At 40.3% G+C, this 23093-nt stretch overlaps 1 protein-coding gene and 1 long non-coding RNA gene across 7 annotated transcripts in view; both read left to right on the forward strand.

Moving 5' to 3' along the window:
* The window catches only part of Grm8 (glutamate metabotropic receptor 8), an 808292-nt gene that overhangs the window by 163523 nt on the left and 621676 nt on the right, over positions 1 to 23093 (forward strand). The window lies entirely within an intron of this gene.
* On the forward strand, positions 1433 to 4918 carry LOC114682537. Its single transcript, XR_003733054.1, has 2 exons — positions 1433 to 4376; positions 4502 to 4918. It is a non-coding gene; the product is annotated as an uncharacterized LOC114682537 (long non-coding RNA).

A 23093-nucleotide genomic window follows, 5' to 3' on the forward strand; every position in this document is an offset into this window, starting at 1 on the left:
CACAAAATCCTGTTGCTGCATGGTTCAGAGGAGGCAAGTACAGTCACAGAACCATAGTGGGGAGACTGATGTGGAGTAGGGGGCATGAGTTCAGTCAGGAACACATTGCTTCAGACACTAGTGGAGACCTTTTGTGGGGAAGAACAGCAGGAACACTGGGCTAGCTAATCAGGAACCAACATGCCAACCCTGAAGGCCAGTCTCACAAAATCATAGCTGAGGAGGAACTGTGGGTGCTGAGGCAGAACATGGAGAAAGTGAGAAACAAAGGAAGCTAAAGATAGAGTTCTGGGCAGAGGTTCATGAGAACGGTGGCTCCATATACTAACAGGGAGCAAAGATTGGGGCAGTCTTCTCTCTTCTTGGTGTGTTGGTGGCCATGGAAGGCTTAGTCACTTTTGAAGAAAGTTTTCATTAGAGCAAACTTTCAGATATTTTCTTTGAGTATTTTATTTTAATTCAAGGATTATGAATAGTTTTTCAAAAGAGAACAGGAACTTTAACTAGTGAGCATAATGGAAAGTGTGTTGTGCAGTTACAAAGACCCATGATGTATGACCCACAGAGATGAATTATCTTCTCAAAAGTACCAGGTCAAAGAACAGTCTGAGCCATTTAAGATGATGCACACTGCTTCTCATCTCTGATATCCAGAAACCTGAAACCTAGGTGGCTTCAGGGCTGTGCTATTTCTGATATCTCAGAGGAGAATCTCACTTCCCTTGGATCTTCTGAGCTGTGCCAGCATTCCTCTGTCTTCCTTAGCTTGAAGACACATCACCTCAGTGTCTGCCTCTAAAATCACATAGCCACTTTCTATCTTGTTGTAGGTGTCTTTGTCTTCTTTTGTCAAAGAGATGCAGCCATATTGGATAGGACCATCTTACTCTAATATGAGCTCATCATGATTATTATGTTTGCATTGTATCTATTTCCAAATGGTCTCATTTTGAGTTACCAAGGTGAGGATTTTAGCATATATTTATAGGCATGGTTCAGTGCATCACAGGGTATAATTGTGACTGTCTCAGAGAGATGGCATCCAGAGACAAGAGTGGGAGGCAGGCCAGAAGAACAGATTAGCAAGAAACATGTAAAGGGTACTGGCTAGACAGAATTTAGTTAATAGAGATGCCTATAATACAGCTAATTCAAATGTTTCTTTGGCATTTTGTGCAGTCCACTCTTCTGGCCCTGATTACTTGATTACAAGGACAGGATGGCTTACTGTATAATCTAAGATTACAGACTAAAGCAGGTGTGTGTGGGATCCCAGTGTCTAGCTATCCCTGGCTTGGGTTGCCAAGAGCTTCCAGAAGGATTGGCAGGGACACTGTAAATATGACTGTACACTGGCTGTTCCATTACTTTGTTCTGTTCAGTTCCAAAAAATGTCTTTTTAAAAATATATATAAAATTTTATATATAGAAAATTATCAACTCTCAGAGTGTGACTTCTAGCTTAATTTATTTTTATTTCCCCCTTTGGTCTCTTTTGGCTTGAGGAAAGGGAATGGTTTGGTTGCTCCTGGGTTAAGACTTATTCGTCATCCATGTTACATACCCTTGATTGCTGGAATCACACTCCTCTATTTGTCTTGTTTTAATTATTCAATACAAGGTTTCACTGATACTGTAATAAAGGGGTTGATGGTATTTGCTCATGCTTTTCCATCACAAACTGTGGGGCTTGTAGTTCCTGACTCAATAAATGACTTCCTTGGGTCTTTAGACGGTTTCTTTCACTTTTTTGTCTTACCTTATTATACCATTTTTAAAAGAAGACAGGATAATAAATGTTAATGCTACTACTATCATTATAAAGGGCAAGGACATTAAGGCTTTATCTTTGGAGATAAAAGGATTCTGTGAAAGCATGATATCTTTTCATTGTGGATATTCACAGTGAGGCGACATGAACACCTCCTTTAATCAGTCATCATGTTTATGAATGACTTATCGAAGATGACAAGGCTTCAAGTCGTCACTGCGTATATTACAAGCAGTGGGATAGACCCAAATCTGTCAAACCTTCTACTGTATGTGACTTTTCTTCTAATTTGCCAGTGTTGGACATTCCTGACTATTGCCTGACATGTGTTCAGAATCTTAAAATCTCAGTGTTAGAAAGGACTGTGAAGAGAGTTGGCAATTTCTGTCTGAATAATGGAATGCACCATTTAATTAATTAATTTTGGTATGCAAAATGACTGTTACTTGCCCCCTAAATTTGAGTGTGATTTATTTTTTGATGAGGATCAAGCATTAATGGAAAAATTTATTCCTAATATAGAATTGACAAGTGCCCACTGATGATATTTCTTAGCTTAGTATATTGTTTTAGAAGAAAGCATTTCCCCCCTTAGGTTATAAACAGGAACCAAATTTCTATGAACAAAAACGGATTCAGTTTTAAGACTAAACATATTTTCAATGACAGAAAGAAAAGCATACATAAAGAACATTTTCCCCCTCAGATGTTCATTGCTTTGGAAAAATGACTTCCAGCAGGCAAAAATCAATTTGACAAAAGTATTAATGTTCTAAAATACTATGAATGAAAGGAAACATTTTAATTCAATTGAAAATTTTACTTTATATTCATGCAGCTGAGTTCCATTGATAACACTACATTTCAAGTTGCAAATCACATTTAATTAATATTAACACCAGGTAATTGGCAAAAATAACTTCAAAGGAGGGCTGAGGAAATCGCAAATTGGAGCTGCAGGTGCAGCCGTACTGCAGAGGCTTTGGTGGGATCCAAAGAAAGTGTATATGATTTTAACCATCACTGCAGAACCTGACTGATCAAATAGAGTATCATTTCAAAGCTGTTCTTCTCTCTGGCCTTTCCTAATATTTAGGGCTTAGTAACTGCCAAGTATCAATAACAGCTGTTAATGTGAACTGGCAAACAGCATCCAAACAAATGCTTTAAGACCTGTAATTCAAAAGCTGTAGTTAAGTTTTTTAGTAAACAATAGTAGATAGATCAGAAAGAAGACAGGCACCATTGTCCAGATGCAGGATTTGAGTAGAGAGGGCTTTTCTTGACTTGCTATTGCATCCAAACTAACTGTGTAGCAGTTCTGCCTGAACGACCAGGGAGGGGGATTCTGTGTGGCTCCTGACCACATCCCCCCTCCTGTCTCTTTGCTAGTTCTCCAGGGATATCCCATCAAGTATTCTGCCCCAAGTCTTCTTTTTGTCACCCTCAGATACCTCAGATAGTAAGTGTTACTTACTATCCATCTGATAATTGTCTTTTCTTCTGTCAACTCTGTAGCCACTTTAACAGTTCTAAAATTCTTTACAAGTCTGCTACATTGCTCCTGTGAGTCCCCGGGCATCATGGTGAGCCACTGCTCACCGTTCTGATCAGAATGCTGATTTGTTCCTGTGTTTGCTTCACCTGAGTGTGTTTTTCTAAGTGGAAGACCACCCAGTACCTAGCAAGCTGCCTGTCCCACAGCTCATGCTTGATGGGTTTTTCTTTAATGGCTGTTGTCATCACATTCATGGTTGGACTCTTCGTGTAATCCTAGAGGGTAGACTTGCTCAGGTTCTGGGGATTGAAAGGCAAAGGTGGCTCCAATAATAGCTTGTGCATCTTATTAGCTCATGTCTAATTGTAAGGGAACCTTGAAGGGCTTCTGCACCATTAGGTTACTGTTTCCTTGGTGTTAAAAAATACTAAACCCTGTGCCTTGGGCTCATCCTGACTCTCATCCATTAGCCAGGTAGTGCTGGGCAGTGGTTCAGAGCTTCTGCTGGCTAAGCTTGGGTTTCCATCTTGTCAATGGGACCTCTGGTATCTTCACTGTGTTGTAGTCTAACTGCCTTATCTGTAGAATGAAGATAACAACTGTCTGAGGATGGAATGAGAGCATATATAAGTGGGAGGTTAGGTAGTGGACAAACATCTGTTATTATCATTGTTACTGAGACAGGGCCTTGTTATATACTCTACACTGGATTCAAACTCACAACCCTCCTGTCTTAGTCTTCTGACTACTGGGATCACAAGTGTGTGCCATCTTACCAGGCCTCAGTTTGCATTCTGTTAGAATCCTGGGGCTTGGCAATGGACTTATTTCTGAGTCTGTGTCCTGTTTGCTCAGGATGCATGAGGCAGTGTTCCTGGTACTGACTTAGCATGACAAATACATTACCTAAGATAGAGCTAGCATATATTTGAATACATGAATTAATTATGTCATCATCGGCACACACCAAATCTGTGTGCTCGTCTTTCTTTTTCACCCTTCTAAATATTATGTGTCAGCTAGCATCGCTAGTGTACCCACCAGGTATTAGGCTATATTTGCATCAGTTGTGAGGACAAAGAGATGGATCACAGTGTTTTCTAGCAGGTCCCTGCTGTTATGAGTCAGAGAAAGACCTGAACACAAGCAAACGAAAATTCCGATTATGAACAGTGCCTTGGTAGGTGGCATCGTTTAGAAGCCAAATCCAAGAGCAACACGTCTATGAGAAGGTCTCTTCCAGTTCACATAACAAAAATACTTGTCAGAAGACCTCAGGAAAGTGATTGGTAGGTCCCAAACTCAAAGGCCGCACAGTATCATGGGAGTTACTTTAAATAACTTCAGCAGAAGAAGCTTTCTGACATAAAGCTTCAAAAAAAAAAATAAATAAATAAAAAGGAATGCTGACTATGCCCACTTTGTAATGTAATGCATGTTTGTAGAGTGGTCAATATGTCTAATACACTAGTAGTGTCTCACAATAATACCGTATGTGTTTAATCTACTGGCAACTACTCAGGAGTATTGTCTCCTAGGCCATCCATGTTAGACATGTTCTAATGTGCAAGTCATGGTCCTTTTGACCTAACATCACCCGTGCCCTTGGCAGAAATTTCAGTTTTGCTCAGTTTCTGAGAGTGAGCCAGGGACCATGGTTAAAATTCAGCCTCAAACGGTAAGTTGTCAGGTTTGAAACTGCATCACTGAATGTGCATCTTTTCATCAGGAGTGAACCCTGGGCCCTTTGCTGTTATTGCAAACCTACAGTATTCTACCCTTGACTTGACTGCTGGATCTGTTCCTACACTCTGGTTTTCCAGACTTGGACCACGATGCAGCATTTATTCTGTGCCAGCTTTCACCAGGGTGGCAGCATCTGATCATCTGCTCTACCCAGTAGATAAGGTCTGGCATGAAACCACCAAGCAAGACCTTTACTGTTCCTGACCTCTAGTATGCGCAAGGGTTCTGATCTTGCCTAACTTGCTGTCCTTTCAGCTCCATGTACATAGTTAGGACACTGTGAATGAATAGGCATAAATTCTACAGAATAAAAGAATTCGCCCTTAGACTCTAGTCTAATTCTCTCAGAGATTCCTTTCTAAATACTTAGAAAAGGCCAGACTCTGTCACATTAGAAGTATGATCTCTGAAGTTACCTTTTCTTGTTACCCAACTTGTATTGCCAACTGCATTAGGTACCTCAGGATGTTGTAACAAAATACTACAAATCAGGTATATTTAAAGAACACAATTACGTTGTTTAGTGGTTCTAAGAGGCTGGATGTTCCAGATGAAAACGTTTTAGCAAGACACCCAAATCCCCCATGCCTCTCCTTTAGCGGTATATTAACAACTATCTGCCAATTCTTGCTGTTTTCCAGTGTCACTGTGACCTCTGTGATATTGGATGAGGGACTCATCTTGCCTCAGTATGACTTCATTTTAATTTGATTAATTAAATCTACAGTGGTCCTTTTATAAATCCGGTCACACTCAGAAATACCAAGCCTTAAGAGGTTTTTTTTTTTTTTTTTTTTTGGGGGGGGGGAGGGGAGCACAATTTAATCGATGGTACCAAATACAGTTACTGATTGAACTCAGATTGATGGAGTCCTGTTTGAATGGAGCCCATATTTGCATTTGTCCTTTGCCTGGGTTTCTGATTACCTGTGTTCCCCTGAGAGGCCAGTGTTGGTAGTCAGATGAGCTGTTCCATTAGAACCAAATGCCCAGGTCAGGGCAAGAAGTGTGCTTCCCTCTTTGCTTAGCCCCGAAGAAATCACATTCCTTTAGTTTCCTTTGTGAAGACATTTCTATGTTAAAGGCATTTTGCTCGGAAACTTTCACAGTAGCTGAGAGCTTTAAGGTGCAATCTGTACTTTACAGTGTTGAGAGAAGCACATAATATAAACACCCTTCTGCAGAAATGAAGCAACATCAGACTTCATTTATGTCATTTTTATAGACTTTAAAAGAGTTGGCCTGAGAATTAGAAGGATGTTTTCCCAGTTTCCTTCATAACGTCTCAACTAAGCAACAATTATAGTTTCCTTAAAAATAAATGGCTCAAGAATAGTAAAACCAGAAGGCTGTAAGAAGAACAGTTGATTGAACTGGGTGCCAGTTATTTCAAGGGTTACATCCCTTGGCAGGACTGTGTTGTGTGGGCTCTTCTTCAGCATCTGCATGTCTAATAGACCACGGTCCTCTTTCCTGGCTGTGTTCAATGCTGCCTATCCAAAGCTCTTTCATGACTCCCTGGGGGCTGCATAAGGGGAGAACAGGGGAGGGTGAGAACATGGCCCGCAAGTCAGCACATTTGGTTTCTTGTTAACAGCTCTGGGAAGAGGCTTGGTCAGGAAAGGGATCTGGACTAATGATTTAAACATATCTTCTGGCAGTTGTAACAATGATGGGAAAATGCTGCCTCTTATAGCAGCTCATACCCACTTCCCAGGCAGTGGCATACGCAGCCATGTGACTCTGGAGTCACATTTGAATCATGTATCATGGCTGGCATGCATGTAATGGGCTATTAAGGGAAAGAGGGATGTTTGGAGTACACTGCCAGTCTTTTGTATTGGATATCATGGAGAGCAATTGCTGTGTTCTCCTTGAAATTGTTGCTTGGTGTTATTGCCTGCAGAAACTCTGTGTCAAATGGAACTATTTATGAAAGCTGATGTGACATGTCTTTCCACAAATATTCGAGTAACCACTACATAGTGGGGCATTGTTCTGGATGGCAGGAATGCAGTGTTAATGAAACTGACCAGGCTTCTGACCTAGTAGGGTTCTTAGTCAAACTTTCTTATAAAATGTGTAAGCTTCGTGTCCTTTTAAATCATGGATCTTTCTGGAGTGTGAGAATTTAGTCTAAGCTAGAGTGAGATGTGACTGAAGCCATGGAAAAACTGAAAGTGGGTTTGTCTCTATCGATATACAGCTGGATCTCGTGGGTGTTCTGGAGATGCTGAAGTTTGGTCAGGGTGTATGTGGCTTACTGGTAGTAGTGAGAACCACACATTTGAAAGAAGTAGCATGTGTGCGTGTAGAAGATTAGGTTTGGAGCAGGCAAGGAAACAGGAGGAGTGACAGATTTGGGAAATGCCATGTGTATGAAGGGAACAGAATTCCACACAGACATGAAGTGTAGATCAGAGGTTGTGGTTCTGGTGATGTCCTCAGCCTACAGCAGCATAGCATGAGATTCACGCTCATCACCTTTCTGCCCTGGGTTGGCCTGGTTAACACCCTTTTGTTCTTCCATTCTTGGTTACTTCCTGGAAACCTTTATTGATATTTACCCCCTCTGCCTTTCAGCTACATAAATTGTCTCTTCTAGATGTTCATGTGTGTGTGTGCATGTGTGTGCATGTACATGTGTGGGGGTGTGGGTAAATGCGTGTGTATGTGAGCGTGTATGTGCTTGTGTTTGTGCAAGTGAAGGTCTAAGGACAATCTTGGATATCATTCTCCAGGTGCCACTGTCCTTTGTGAAACAGGGTCTCTCCCAGGTTTAGAACTTACCAAGGAAGTTAGGATGGCTGGCCAGTTTATTAAGGTACACAATATTTTGGGGAACACAATACCACCACATCTCCTCTCTTTTTGTCTAAAATTAAGACTTTATTTAGAAGAAATATCGCAGTAAAAATGATGAGTCAATCCCAGACGTTAGAATCTATCATACATTTTTAAAAAATAGCCTTTTCTTTTATATTGTGGAGAGCAATAAGCAAATACCCTTTTTTTTTTCTTTGCTCATTCATTTATTCACACAATAAATCGCTATTGAGTTTATGTCCTTGGTAACAAGTATTTATGATTTGCCCTCAGGTTTGACTCAGGATGATCTTTTTATTAGCTCCCACACCCCATATTCTGGCAGATATCAGTTTGCCCACATGTTTTCAATATGTAACAGAGTGGCTAAAGGGAAGTTGAGCATCAACAACCAGATCTGACAGGACAGCTGCTTGCTGTGATCAGCTGATTTCCAGGGTAAACAAATACAGGGGGCATACTCTACCTCTTGTTTTTTGTGTAGGTTTGGGGAAAACAGTTCAGGGGCCTCTAGGAAGAAGAGTTCTGCCTAGACCATATGGAGTATAAGAAGCTGGCCATTGTAAATACTTTTATGCTTCCATGTAGATATTTTACTATTTCATCTTTTAATCCTCTTTCTTTCTACAAAGGTAGAGCACACATTTGTTTATCTTTGCATAGTTGTAGAATCTTGAAGGATGCTTCTTAAATATGTGAAGAAGTGGGAACCTGACAGATGAGTGTAACCTGGAGATAGGACTCCAGGTGGCTTGAGGAAAGGTAGATGAACAGCATAGGAGTTCAGATTAAGAATTCTGTAGCAGATGTAAGACTCTGATCCAGAGTTCAGCATCACATTTTTCCTGGTGGCACTTGAGAGATATGGTTTATGGGGCTATGGCTGTTTGCAAAAGGAAGGTATATAGGAAGGAAGGAGAGTCAGAAAATAAGGTTCAGGGCCAGGTTTAGGTTAGGAAAGAGAAGCATCAGCTTAAGTAGATGACAGTAAGTCCAGGCCCAGATTGTTGTACCAGATGGAGAATGTATAGTTCCAGTAGGAAAAAGCTAACTTGAGGCTCAGAGCTTTGCTGCATTTGACAAAGAGTGTTGGATGCAAAATTCAGCAAGTAGATTAATTTGCTTAATGCATCATTCCTCTTTCAATTGATTTTGGGTTTCCAGGTGTATAAATGTGTGACGTGATTTCTGTTTGCAAGATTCTGCCCAGGTCCAGGGCTCATGGTGCTTCTCATGTTTTGAGCCCTACTCTGAGTTCTGGAGTTCTCCTTGTTCATCTTTCCCTCTACACATGCTGGATGCTTATATGAAGTTCTGTGCTTGTGCTGCATGCTGTGTGTGCTGTAGCCTCACTGGCCTTGGATTCTGGTGAGGAGACTAATTTTAAAAGACAGAAAGGAAACAAGATAATGATTACAGGTTTCGCTTCACCAAGAAAGAAACAAATGCATGCTGATGGTTTATTTGGGAAATGGCCAGGAGGCTGGTGGCTACAATGTTGTAGGAGTGGAAGCAGCAGGATCGGGTGGCAAAGGCTTAATTGACTACAGCTGGCTAGGCCATGGAGGGAATGTGTGGGTGTTAGTGTAGCACAATGGGAATCCTTTCAGGGGGTTTTGATTATGCTATCCTGTTATGCAGGCTTTAAGATAATGCATAGAGACTGGATTTCAGGGACAAATGGAACAGGAGATGAGTTAGAAGTTTATTGCTGAGTTCCAGGCAAGATCTGGGGTTGACTTGGATCAGAGTGAGCATGAGGGAAGAAGCAGAAGTTGGCAATAGCAGGAATAGAGATAAGATCCCAGGTCTGGGAGACTGAGAACTTTGATTCTGTGAAGGTCTACATCCTTGAAACAAAAATCCTACATAGGGATTATGTACATAATCCATCAGTCAACATCAGGGTGTATTCTACAGCCCTTAGATTGGGATGGTGGTGTCAAGGGTGGCTAGTCAGCTCCCCTGAAAGTGTGGCTGAAGGGTAGAACATCAGAGAATCATTTCCTTGGAAAAATTTCACTCTAACTGGTGTTTTCATGAGGAATTTCTAAAAAGGTAAATGACCCCCAGGTTATTACTTTTCAAAAAGTCTTTTTGGAGATCATTATTTCTCTTTTTCTTGGTAGTAGGTGGACCTGGAATTTAGAGTGTTCTCAATAGTTGTAAATATTTTCCCTTGAACTCATATTTCTTGTTACTTTTTCTTGCTTTATGTATTAATAGTTAATTTTAAAGCTCACTAATCATTATGCAGTTTCTGGACATTTTTTGTGCTCTCGTAACACAACTGTAGTCATTTTGTGACTCCTGGATCCACATAATCAAAGGTCATGGGAGTGGGTTAGTTCGCATCTTTATCTCTAGAAATTAGATTTAGTGTACTTTCCATTTTGAGTACATAAAATTATAATTTGACTTAACTTTTTTTGATTTATAAGTTGTAATGTGGACCATATTCTATTAGATATGACCTATTTACTTATCTGGCTCTTCAAAAGCCTAGGTGGAAGATTGGGGACTTCCTAGGACCCTCTCTTTTTAATCCTCTTGTGTAAAAATATAAACTCTCTTTAGATATTAAGGGGAATGGGAGGGAACTGATGCATAAGTGCTACTTGACATATGCCTCCTAGTATGTTCCTGTACCATTAGGCAGATATTCTTGTTTCACAGACAATAAAACTAAGCCTTCAATAATATGTATAGACCAAGTTAGTCTAGTTAGTAAGCAGTAGTGTTGAATACATAGCTAGGGTTCCTTGACTCCAATGTACAAAATTTTCATTGCCTCTTCTCTTTTGAGGTTGTGTGTTTTGGATTCTGCATATGTGGCTGCCATCCTTGCCTTGTGAGGCTGCTGCAAGACAAAGAAACTGTGCTTTGCACACAGCCTTATTTGTAGCTGGAAGTTTTCCTGTGTCCTGGCTGGCAGTCAAGACAAATCTCTCCCACTTGTGTCCCCCAAGTAAACACACAGAGGCTTATATTAATTATAACTGCATGGCCATGGCTCAAGCCTTTTGCTAGCTAGCTCTTATATCTTAAATTAACTGATAACTATTAATCTGTGTATCACCACATGTTCTGTGTCCCATTACATGTTGCTCCTTGGGCAGATTGCTGGCATCTCCCCACTGCCTTTTTCCTGTTTCTCTTTGAATTCTCCCCTGCCTCTAAGCTGCCTTACCATAGGCCAAAGGATTTTATTTATTAACTAATCAGAGCAACACATATTCACAGTGTACAGAGACATTCCCCCATCACTTCCTCTTTTCTGTCTAAACAAAAGGAAGGTTTTAACTTTAACCATATCAAAGACCCCAGAAGGATATACTGTTACCTAAGTAAACAGGAAGTGCATTGTAAGCAACTTCCAAAAATCTAGAATGACAGAGACAGCTGGCTGCCTGGACAGTCACCCAAAGTTTATCTGCAATGTTGGGGCATCCATCTTTAGCCTATAGGCCTTGAGTTTTTTAATCGCTTCTCCATGTGTCCTGTAGAATGTCTGGCAGTCTCCTCTTCGAAGCAGGAACCTGAAGGACCATCTGGTCTTGCAAAGCTTAGTGGTCACCTTCTTATGGGTCCTGCATGTCCAGTTTATACAACATTTGTCAAGCAGTCCAGGCAAAAACAATTTCTTGCCCAAATGGCTATTTTTGCCAAAAAGAAGATAAGCTCCATATAGAGTGTCTTTGATGCCCATCTTTCTCTTTGAAGTAAATCAGTGCTGCCAGGAGCAGACGTGTCTCACTGTCCAGAAAGTCTAAGTTGTTAAAACATTTTAAATGCCATATCCTGTAGGTCTTTGAAGTATTTGAAGATTACCTACCTAACTGAATTTATCTATGTATACCTAGAAAACTTAACATGACTATAAGTCCGACTATCATAGAAGACATTATTAATCTGCATTTCTTAATTATCCATTACAATTTAAATGAGTTACATAAACATAACACCTTAAACAAGAGTAGAAATATATATATATATATTAAAATAACAAAATCAACTCTAAATTTGAATCAATAAACTAAAATCCATAGCAATGTGAAACATTTTTAAACAAGTTTTTACTATTTATCCTATCATATCTGTATTCCCTTTTCTTCTGAGAAAGAGATTGCATTATAATCAACCTGCTCTAAATAAAAATAAACATTCATAAACAATATTTTGGAAATTTGGACATAGCTTCTTATACCACTTCCTGCTGGATAAGGTCACTGTCAATCTAATAGGTATCCTGAGAAAATTAAGAATTATGGTCAAGTCCTTACTGGAGTAGTCTGTGATGCTGTATTCTCTGAGCCAGTTGCCTTGAAGCTGTTTCTGGATGTTGGATCATCTGGGCCATGGTGTCATTGGACACCTTTCAGGGGGTCTTGGCTGGTCAAACCTGATGTATCTTAGTCTGGAACAAATCCATCACCTCTTGCTTCTTGTGGAAACAAAAGTAGCACCTCCTTTCCAAAGCAACATATCCTTAGATCCAAATTTTGAAGTCAAGATACCTTTAAAAATACACACACACACACACACACACACACACACACACACACGCACGCACGCTTAATTTAGTAGCTTTTACAATCAAATGTCTTTCTACAGTTAAAAATCCTAAAGACAACAACAATCCAGATTCTCTGTGTGATTTCTATCTTTATGTGGCTTATTTTTTATATTACTTTTACTTTCTCTTTAAAGACTTTATTTCTTTAACATAACTGTCTACCTTCCTTTTCCTCTTTCTTTTAAGCCCATGTACAATTTTACACACAGTGTAAACTGTTTAGAGGTTTATTTCATCTGAATTTGTTTTATTGTGAATCTATCGCTTTAAACTGTAGATGACTAGGACTGAAATGGCAGGTTTGGCCATTGGCCCCACCCACCTCAGCTTTCTAACATGGCTGAACTACATTTACCACCTGCTCTGGGGGAGCCATGCTCTCTGCTGACTCTGGGAGGCAGTGGGTCTATGCTTCCATCCAGCAGCATGTAACCTGAAAACTTGTTTTTCTTTTTCTTTTAGCAAAAGCTAAATCCACCACACAATGTGCTGCATGGCTCACAGATGCCTCTGTGTACAGTGGCAGGAACCCACCATACTGTAGATCAAGCCTGCACACCACAGCATCTCTGTATCACAGCTTTCCTGACAGACACAACTAGGAAGCTGCTCTTGGCTCCATTTTAGAACCCTTTATTAAAGCCTTCTCAGGTCTTGGGTGGAAGTTCTTACCCCATGTCTGCATGCCATTTGCCTGCAAGTCTCTATGTTTTTTGTTTGTTTCTTTTAATTATGATCTCTATGGCCTAATGGACCAGACATTGTTGATGTATTTATTGCTTGTATATATTGTACATAATTACATAATTTTTCTTATATTAGTTATAACATTTTTATTATTTTTTGTTTTTATTAGACAAAAAAGGGGAAATGTGATATTTTATTTGTGCTGGAATGTGGTGATATTTTATTTGTATGTTAACAGATAAAGTTTGCCTGGAGAAATAGCAAACCATTAACACAAAAGTCAGGCAGTGATAACATTTGCCTTTAATCCAATCACTTAGTAGGCAGTGTCTCTGTGTATTCAAGGTCATACTAGGGAACAGAGCCAAGTGTGGTGACACACACCTTTAATCCCAGTACCAACCATAGAGACCTGGAGGTCTGTACAGACAGGCAATGACAAGGAAGTGAGGTAGCTGGGCTAAGAGCCAGTGAGAAGGCAGAAAAAGCAAGGCAGTAAAGACACAGGCTATAGAGGAAGTAGCTTGCATTTTGGAAGCTACAGAGCTGGTAAGGTAAGTTGGTTGGTGGCTCTCACTATTTCTCTGATCTCTAAGGCTTTCACCACTATATTTGGCTCCATGTTCTTTATTTGATAAGACCATTTAGAAATGCGTCTACACTTATTTCTCTCCTTTCTTGTCACGTTAGCCTGAGCACTTTCTGGTTTCCTGTATGGATCCTGTCTGCCTGTTGGAAAGAATGTATCCACAGTGTTTTCCTGGAGTGAATTTCATGCCTTAGTCCTGAGCATAAGCAATGACTCCCTGTGCAACATTCTAGGATTCTCTGAAGTAGCTCTGGTTAAGTTGTTCTCTGTTGTACTCAGTGCATATGTTAGGACAGAGAACAATTTGTCAGTCAAAATTCATACTTCAGCAACAAGGACATACAGACATTAGAAATCAAAGGAAATTTAGAGGCTACTTTGGCTTCAAATGGGTTTAGTAAGTTCTACATTTTAAGATGAAGTTTATAGGATTGTGTCTGGCTATAGCTTCAGTCTGTTTCCTAGTGCATTGGCTCTATTCTTTTTTTTAATCATGTGCTAAGAAGATGACTATCAGTAGCTGTAGGCTTTCATACTACCACTTATCAACTGTGTTAGTTTTTTAGAACTATCTCAACACATCCTTGCATGGTGGGTGGCTTAAGATTTACTCTACTGTATTGTGGAGTCAAAAGTTCAAAGTCAGTCAGGTGGTAGTAGTGCATGCCTTTAACACCAGCACTCAGGAAGCAGAGGCAGGCAGATCTCTGAGTTTGAAACCAGCCTAGTCTATAGAGTTCCAGGACAGCCAAGGGTGATACAAAGGAACCCTGGCTTGAAAATCCAGCCCCCGCCCTGAAAAAAAAAAAAAACAAAAAACAGTTCAAAGTCATGATATTGGCAGAGCTGGCTTGTGAAGGTGCTGAGGGAGACACTGTTCCCGGATCCTGTGGTAGCACTTGATGGTTGCCAAAAATTCTTGGCTTTCAGTTGCCCAGCCTGGTCTCAGTCTCCATTCTTATAATGCCTTCTTCTCTGTTTTTGTGTCTTCTCCTTTTCTGTCTCTTATAAGGACAGTCATCACTGAATTTAGGGCTTCCTTTCATCCAGGATGATCTCATCTGGAATTCACTTTCTTAATGAGTTTTATAGATGCCCATATTTAAAATTAGGTCCTTTTCTGGGCTTCCATGTGCATGCATCTTCTGGGGGCAGGGGGTGCCATTAGGCTCATTGTTAAAATTCTAATGAAAAGAGTATATTATCTTCCTTTGCATTCCTGTAGAAATTCCAACATGCTCCTGCTGTGTATCAGGTGACTATACCACTCCATAATCACTGTAGCCTTCAGAAGGTCCTTGCCACTTGTTTATATGCCTCTCTTGGGTTCTTGGGAAAGAAGAGAAGGGTTAACCTCACTTGAATCACCCATAGTCCAAGCTATAGAGTGCTGTCACTCTTCAAAGTTAAGCTGGGTTGCCCATCTAGAAGGAGGAGAAAAGACTGCCTGGCCTGAGAACAATATAGCTGTCTGCTGTACACACTGCAGCATCAGTCTGTTGACATCTCTTCCTTCTACATAGATTGTGACCTTCTCAGGGGTATGAGCAGCCTGGTCTTACTCATCAGTGCCTGGGGCATGATAAAAACTCTATCAACATATGTTAAATTAAGTTACAGAGACCAAAATTTCTCTAAAATAATCCTAGGATCTAAATGTAACTATGAATCATAATATTTGTTAAAAATAGTCTTTGCTTCTACCTAAATGACAACAAAACAGCAGTTTTAAAAATAAGAAAAGGCTTGTGTTGAGGTATTTGTCTCTACTCTGAAAGGCTCTGTGACCTGTTCTACCTTCATCAGTCCTTGTGTACTGGGAACCAAAGGATTTAATCCAGGGACATTACGGGCATCAGCGGGGTTATATCTTCCTACCTAGTAGTTACCTGTGGCAGAATGTGGACTCTTTTTTCCCCCTCCACCACCATTTTATTGAATTTGATCAATGAAAATAGCAAATACCATATTGTAAACAAAGAGTTTCCCTAAAGGGATTTCTCAGCCCTGGGTCAGTTCTGCCCATTAGCTATTTGGATGGCATCTAGAGGAACCTATATCAAAAGGAGGAAAGACTAGGTAGACATTTTGCTTGGCTGTTAGAAACATGGCTGAATCTTTTACTCCTGAAGTTCTTTTTTTATGATTTCTAAATCAATTTTTAAAAATTTCCTAACAAATATGGAATTCTCTTTGTCAGGAAGCACACAAGTCATATGCACCTTGTGATCTTGTGACTCTAGAAAGGAAAAGGTGCTATGTTGCATGCTTTCTTGTCAAACTATGTTTGGATCTCTAGCCCCAAGTAATGACATGGAGACTTATTATTAATTATGAAAGCTTGGCCTTTAGCTTAGGCTTCTTGTCCCCAACTGGTTATTATAACTTAAACTAACCTCTTTCTGTTAACTTATGTTTTGCCATGTGACTTTTCTTAAACCTCTTCTCCATTTTGTATGTCTGAGTTGGTCCTTGTCTCACTGAAGTCTCTGTCCACCTAGATTTATCTCCTCTTCCTCTCTGTCCCAAGAAATTCCACCTATCCTTTCCTGAATAGCTATTGGCCATTCAGTTCTTTATTAAACCAATCAGAAGGAGCCTTGGCAAAGACACATCTCCAAAAAGATTATTCCACAACAGTTCTATGAGAAGTCCTACTGTTGAAAGTTGTTAAAATGCAAAAGTAAGTTAAAAGAAATCCTATTGTAAGAGTAATAGATATGTTGACTAGGATGACTTAATTGTATAACCTCACTGTTTTAAAATAGACTTCTGTATGTCCTGTTTTCTTTCTTTCTTTCTTTCTTTCTTTCTTTCTTTCTTTCTTTCTTTCTTTCTTTCTTTCTTTCTTTCTTTCTTTCTTTCTTTCTTTCTTTCTTCCTTCCTTCCTTCCTTCCTTCCTTCCTTCCTTCCTCCTTCCTCTCTCTCTCTCTCTCTCTCTCTCTCTCTCTCTCTCTCTCTCTCTCTCTCTCTCTCTCTCTCTCTCCTCGTCCTCCTTATTCTATTTGCCTTTTTTTGTGGTGAGAATTCAAAACTGAGATCTACCCTCAACATACCTTGACTACATGAAGCTTTATTGTTGACTGTAGATACAGTGTTGCTCAGCAGACCTCCAGACCTTATTATCTGTCTTGAATGAAACTTTGTGCCTGTTGATTCATAATTTCCTATTTCCTTCCACTTTTATTCTTTGCCAACAACTATTCTACATGCTTTTTGTTGTTGTGGTTTAGAGATTAGTTTAATTTTTACATGAGTGAGTGTTTTGCCTGCTGTGGCCAGAAGAGGGCATCAAATCACCTGGAACTGGAGTTAACAGATGTTTGTGAGCACCATGTGGGTTCTGGGAACTGGAGCTGGATCCTCTGCAAGAGGAGCTAGTGTTCCTAACAACTGAGTCATCTTTTAAACCCCAATTCTTCATTTTGAAGCTAAGATTTTTAACTTTTCATATTCCAGTAAGTGACATCCTGCAGTGTTTACCTTTTTTGTAAGTAGCATATTTCAAAATAGCCTCCAGGCTCTTTTTGTTTTGTTTTCAGAAGTAATTTTCTTCTTGTGGAGTGTACACATGTCTAGGTTTCCCTTTCTCTCCCTAGGAGGTACCTTGGTCTTATATTCTTGCTCCTCTAGTTGCTACTAAAAATATAAACAACATCGTTTCAGTTATTAAAATACTTAAGATCTGTGTAATAAAACTTTGGAACTCAATTGGGATGAAACTTCTCTCCTCCCACAGTTGGGGCTATAACTGTGAGTGTGGAAAACCACTTCAGTGCTGCTCACTTACGTTAATTCTCCTGCTCTGTTGCCTATCCCATGTAGGCATTGTAGTTAAACTAGCACCTAGTGATAAAAGTATTTCTGGAATAAGGTAGCTCCAGGACCTGTCCTTCACTGGAGTTATTTTATCCTGTCCACCAAGGTGTAGTGTTCCTTGGAGAAACTTAGGCTTCTACCTGGGTTTTGGCATTGAGCCCTCCATGTGGTCCAACATATGCTTTGGGTCTTGATATTAGCAGCATGAACTTATGAGTTCAGCTTTTCTCTTCCTTGTAAATAAAAGCTAGAGGTAGGACTTGATTAATGAGTGAGCGAATGCGCAGCAAGAGCAGACTCTGGCTTCTTTTATTTATGTTACAACACACCATGTCCCTTGATCACACTCAATAAGATGAATTGTACACCAGCTGCAGGCAAGACACTGTGATAGGCACTGGAGAGGGACACAGAGATGGATTTGATATGACTGTTACCCTTAAAAAGCTGAAAGCCAAGATAAGAAATTAATTACTGAATCCAGATGTAGGCCGTGGACTGTGTAAGTACAGACAATAAGGCAGTTAGCTTCAAGAGACATTTTGGGAGGGCTTGGTGGAGGGGATGCATGCAAACAGAGATGGGTGGGGTAGGGCATAAAAACCTTTAGACAATGTGTGTTTCGTAAAAGCTAAAGACATTCATTGATCAACAGTGCCAATTGCTTTCAAATTTGGATACTTATCTCTCTCAATTATAAAAATAAAAACTAATTTGCTTCTTATGTCATGATGCCTTTGTTTTCTCCCTCCTTTCCATTTTATGGTCCTAGAGGGACCTGATCCATTGAGAGAAATTATATTTGTTGATCTCCTTCATTCCACAGGATGCACTGTGCCATCCCACACCCCTTTCCTGTTCATGGTAGTAAAAATTTGTTTCTCTGTTCTTAACAACTCTTAGCAGTGACTTCTGAACAATGGGGATGGGTTTAGTAAGTGATGGAAAAGAAATACTCTCCTGGTTCCTCAGAGTAGCATCCACCTTTGTTCAGATGAGTAAAGCCTGAATCCTACCTGTTTTCTAAACTTTCTTTTCCTTTCTGTGGTAACAAAATTGTGCTGTAAATTAATTTTATTGGATTCAAGAATTTGAAACTTATTACAATGGTCTTATATTTCCAGAGAAGTGTAGGACCTATCTCTATGATAAAGGTGACTTGTGGTTTCATATAACAAACATGGTCTGTGGGATACCAGCAATCTTCTGGTCTACTGCTGTAGTTCAAGAACTCAAATGCTTAGCTGCTGGAGGAAGCAGGACTTCGTTTGAGCATCATTTCCTTAAGGGAGCCCACCATCTATCCTGTGTTTTGCCTAGTGTCTGCAGCCATCTTGAAGCGGCAGCCTGGTCTGGCCTGGCCTTTTTTACCCCCCCCCCCATCCAGTTGTATCTTTGTTACCACCTTTCTTTGGAAGTTGACAAGCTGAGCTTTTTCTCCCCCAACAAAAATATGCTAGCATATGCAATTATTTGCCATTTCTAGATAATGCTAGTTTTTCTTTTTAAAGACTTGTATTACATTCTGAGATATGGAGTACATTGTTTCACCAAGGGAGCAAGAAAGGCATCAAACTTGGGTTGTAAAGGCTGAGTCTCTGCCAAGATCTCTAATATGTGTACAAAGTATTTGCTTGATATTAGATGTCCAGGTTCTACATTGTTAGGTGTTCAGATTATCAAAAGAAAGAACACAGCACTGTCTTCTGAAGAATTCATAGCATAGAGGAGAATTATTTTCAGTGGTTGGAAAATTCTGTATGAGGCCCCAGGAGGATAGCATGGGTGTATTTTATTTTTCCTGAGATATCAGTTAACATGAAATAGTTATGTTTGAGCTGATTTGGGGAGAACAAAGATGACATTTGAGGTGGGGGAAAAGAACATCTGAAAAACTTTAGAATCAAGAAGAATATGACAATTTCAAGGGAGTACAGAATTTTTTTTATAAGGTGGGATGCAAGGAAGGTAAGATTTATGAACCAATGACATAGATGAGCCTGTAAAATAAATGGGGGCAGGGCTGTCTGGGAACTTCTCAAAAGATTGAAGAGATAGGGCTATCGAAGGATTTAAAACAGGGTGGCAGCATGGCCAGATTTGTGTTTTAGGGAGGTCCTTCTGACAGTAGGTTGAAAGATGGATGGAGTTTCTCCATCCATCTGTAGGTAGTTGGATGAGTTAGAAGGTTATTGAAATAGTCCAGGCAACAAATGACAAGGCCTTAAATAAAGCTGCGCTAGTGAGGCTGGAGGGGAAGCGACGAACAGGGTACAGAATCAATAGGTCACTGCAAGCACTTGGGTGCACAGCAGGAGAGCAGAAGCAAAGTCAGGGCAAGCCTCAAATGTATGGGTTGAGTATCTATGAGGATGAGTCTGTTGTTAACAAAAAGGAGGAATCTGAAAGGAAGTGTTTTGAGATGAGGTAGTATTTTCAAAGATATTCTTGAGAACCCCTTTTAAGCACAAGTAGACAGTTAAATTTGATGTGTAAATGTGACAGGGTCCCATTGAATAGATGTGTTCAAGCATTGTTCTGGTTGTTTTTGTTAGAGTGTGTTGGATGGGATTGATACTTGGACTTTGAGTATGGTACAGTGCCCTCTATTGTGTGTGGGCCTCATCCTGTTGGCTGATGATCTGAATAAATCAAAAAAGAATTAACCTCCCTTGAGAAGGAATTTGCTGCCTCTTTTCCTCCGGTGTAGCAGGCAGTGGGGTGCTCTGCCTGAGCTGGATCCTGCTCTTGCCACTTGACTGTTATGTGGCAGTGATAACACTGGGCAGACAACTTCTCCAAGCCCCACCTGTACCCCAAGCTTAGCAAGGTTGCTAGCTCACACGGTTGTTGTGGCAATTGAAAGAGAAAACCAGGGCTGGCAAGACGGCCCAGTGGGTGAAAGCACTTGGTGTCAAGACTGACGATCTGTATTCAGTGGTGTGACCTCACAAGCTGTCCTCTGACCTCCACATAATTGCTGTGGCATGTGTATCCCATAAGTAAAATAAGTAAGTTAACACATTAAAAAAATCAAAAGACAAAATCTATGTGGTTAAACACCCAACAGGTGGCCCCCCAGCTTCCAAGCCAGTCCTGGTAGTGTGGCTGTCCTACTAGGTAAATACATGGAGACCTGGTTCCTGAATAGGCAAATCTTCAAGGCTTTTGTTTTATTAAGTATGACTGCTTTCAGGACTCTCAGTCCATACGATAAGTAACAAAAGAAGACAAAGTACACCGTGCTATGTTTGCCTCCTTCTGGGAGGAGCCCCTGACCAGGGATTTGTGCTCACCTTGTACCCACCAACACTGTTCATGGTCTCCCTAAGCCCCCGGCACTTCTGCCTTTTCTGTTCATTCTGAGGTTACTTTCTTAGAGGTTGTCTCTGAGGCCATAGCTCAGCCTTTTCCCAGCCTGCTTCCTTCTTGGCCCCTCTGCTTTCTGTAGCACTGTGGATATCCTTTTCTTCTTGAAACCATCTCTTTTAGCAGCAGGCAGCATTCCTTCCCCTTGTTCCTTCTCAGCTCCTTTACGTCCTCTTCTCCGTGATTGTATTGAGGGAGCATTCTTGACAGTCTCTTCCAGCTGTTTGTCTTCAGTGGTCATCTGTATGCTGATGACTCCCCACATGGTATCTGTACTCCTGATGTCATGTCTGAGTTTTCGATAGGAACTCTCATTCATATTCCCCTCCCCTCCCTTCCTTCTACTTCTGATCTTCCCTTCTGGGCCAGGCACTGTCATGGTATAGGATATAACCTATATATAAGTTTTAACCCTTAAGGTCAGGTCTTAGGGAGAGAGAAAGGTGTTAGCTGACATTGTCATAGAAATTCTAACAGTTCAAAAATGTTCATGTGTTATGATGAGAATGAATCTAAGTTTCTGTGGGAACACAAGAAAAGTAAGGATATTAATGTTTAATGCTCATTGGGTAGGGGGAATGGCAGAATTAATTCCTTGAAGCCAGTATCTGAATGACATTGTGAAGAATGAGAGTGTGTTATCCAGGGAAGGTGTGTGTGTGTGTGTGTGTGTGTGTGTGTGTGTGTGTGTACTTCAATAGCACCAAGGATGGAGGAAATAAGACATGTTCACATTGACAAGCTGGGTGCTTGGGATCAGGAAGAAAAAATAGGCTGGTTCAGTTGGCAAAGGCAAGGTCATGAAATATTACTAGTGCTATTCTGGGATTTTTAATTGCCAGCCAACCATCTTTGATTAGAATCGCATTCTTATAATCTCTCAGAGTGAGACTATCTTTTACTTCAAAAACTTTTGTTTATGTTGTTACAGCTAGAGAAGGATTGCTCAGTGTTTTGTTTATGAAATGAATTAATTTCTGGGAGAAGGAAGAGAGGCTGCCTCTGATGGCCAGCCACAGAGGATCCACTTATACTTTGGTGAGATCAGGGCTGCATTCTTCCCCCATATTCCCAGATGTCTAGAGGTGTGGTCATTCCAGGGGATAGCTATTCATTCTGTCAGTGTACAGGGAGAACAGGGAGGCTTCAGCATCTCTCATTTTTCTGCTGTTCTGAGCACATGGACTTTCTATCTGTCTAGCTACCGTTGTGATCTCTTTGAAGCATTTCTAGGGACCACATACAGATGGTGCCATCTATAGAAAATAAGAGAAGTTTCTGTTTGTGGATTTCATATTTTTTATTTAAGACCAACACACCCACTCCCAGAAGCTTCCAAAAGACATCATTATGTCTCCCAGGCCAGACATCTACCATATGACTATTTATAAATCAGCACTTGGGAAAGAGAATGGAATTACATTGTCTGGGTTAGATCATGTACTCAACCATGACAGAGTCATCCTGGCAGTGATGGAAAAAACTCCTTGGGTGAGTGAATGTCAGTGTTCTATGCTGCTACTCCAGGCCACCCCAAATTGAGTGGGTTTGAACAGCTCAAATTCATTATCTTATAGTTTTTAATGTCAGAAGTTCAAAATGGGTCTCATTGGCTTGTAATTCAGAAGTAACCATATATCGGAAGTGGGTTTCTGTCTGAATCCATTTCCCTGCCCACTTCAAGGCCTCCTTCTGTTGTCAATGCCAGAAATGACTAATTTTGTCTTTTTCATCATGACTTCTCTGTATTTCTGACTCTCCTGTCTCCATTTGTCTCATATAAGCAACCTATGGTTACATCCAAGACAATTTTTTCTTCTCTAATTTAGTGTATTAACAACTTCATTTTACCTGTAATCTTTTCTTTTTTTTCTTTTTGTTATTGTGGCCCACTGCATACACAGGTTCTAGAGATTAGAAGGTGGACATCTTTAGGGACCATTATTCACCATGGCAGAGGGACACAAACAAGTATCTTAGATGTTACAATGATCTGAGGTCCTTCAAAGTGCAGTATATCTGGGTGTTCAGATTTTTTAAGATGAGGATGAAATCTGGAGGGAAAAATAACTACCAAGGCACTATGGGAAGAGAGCTATTTCTGGTTGAGAAATACACATGATGCTTTATGTAGCTGAGTTCCATATCAATGGATTTCATTAATTGTAGTTTGAAGTATTTTTAAAAATATCACATCTTTAATATATGCAGA

The sequence above is a fragment of the Peromyscus leucopus genome, chromosome 3 (genome assembly GCF_004664715.2).
Source record: "Peromyscus leucopus breed LL Stock chromosome 3, UCI_PerLeu_2.1, whole genome shotgun sequence".
NCBI classification, from domain to species: domain Eukaryota; kingdom Metazoa; phylum Chordata; class Mammalia; order Rodentia; family Cricetidae; genus Peromyscus; species Peromyscus leucopus.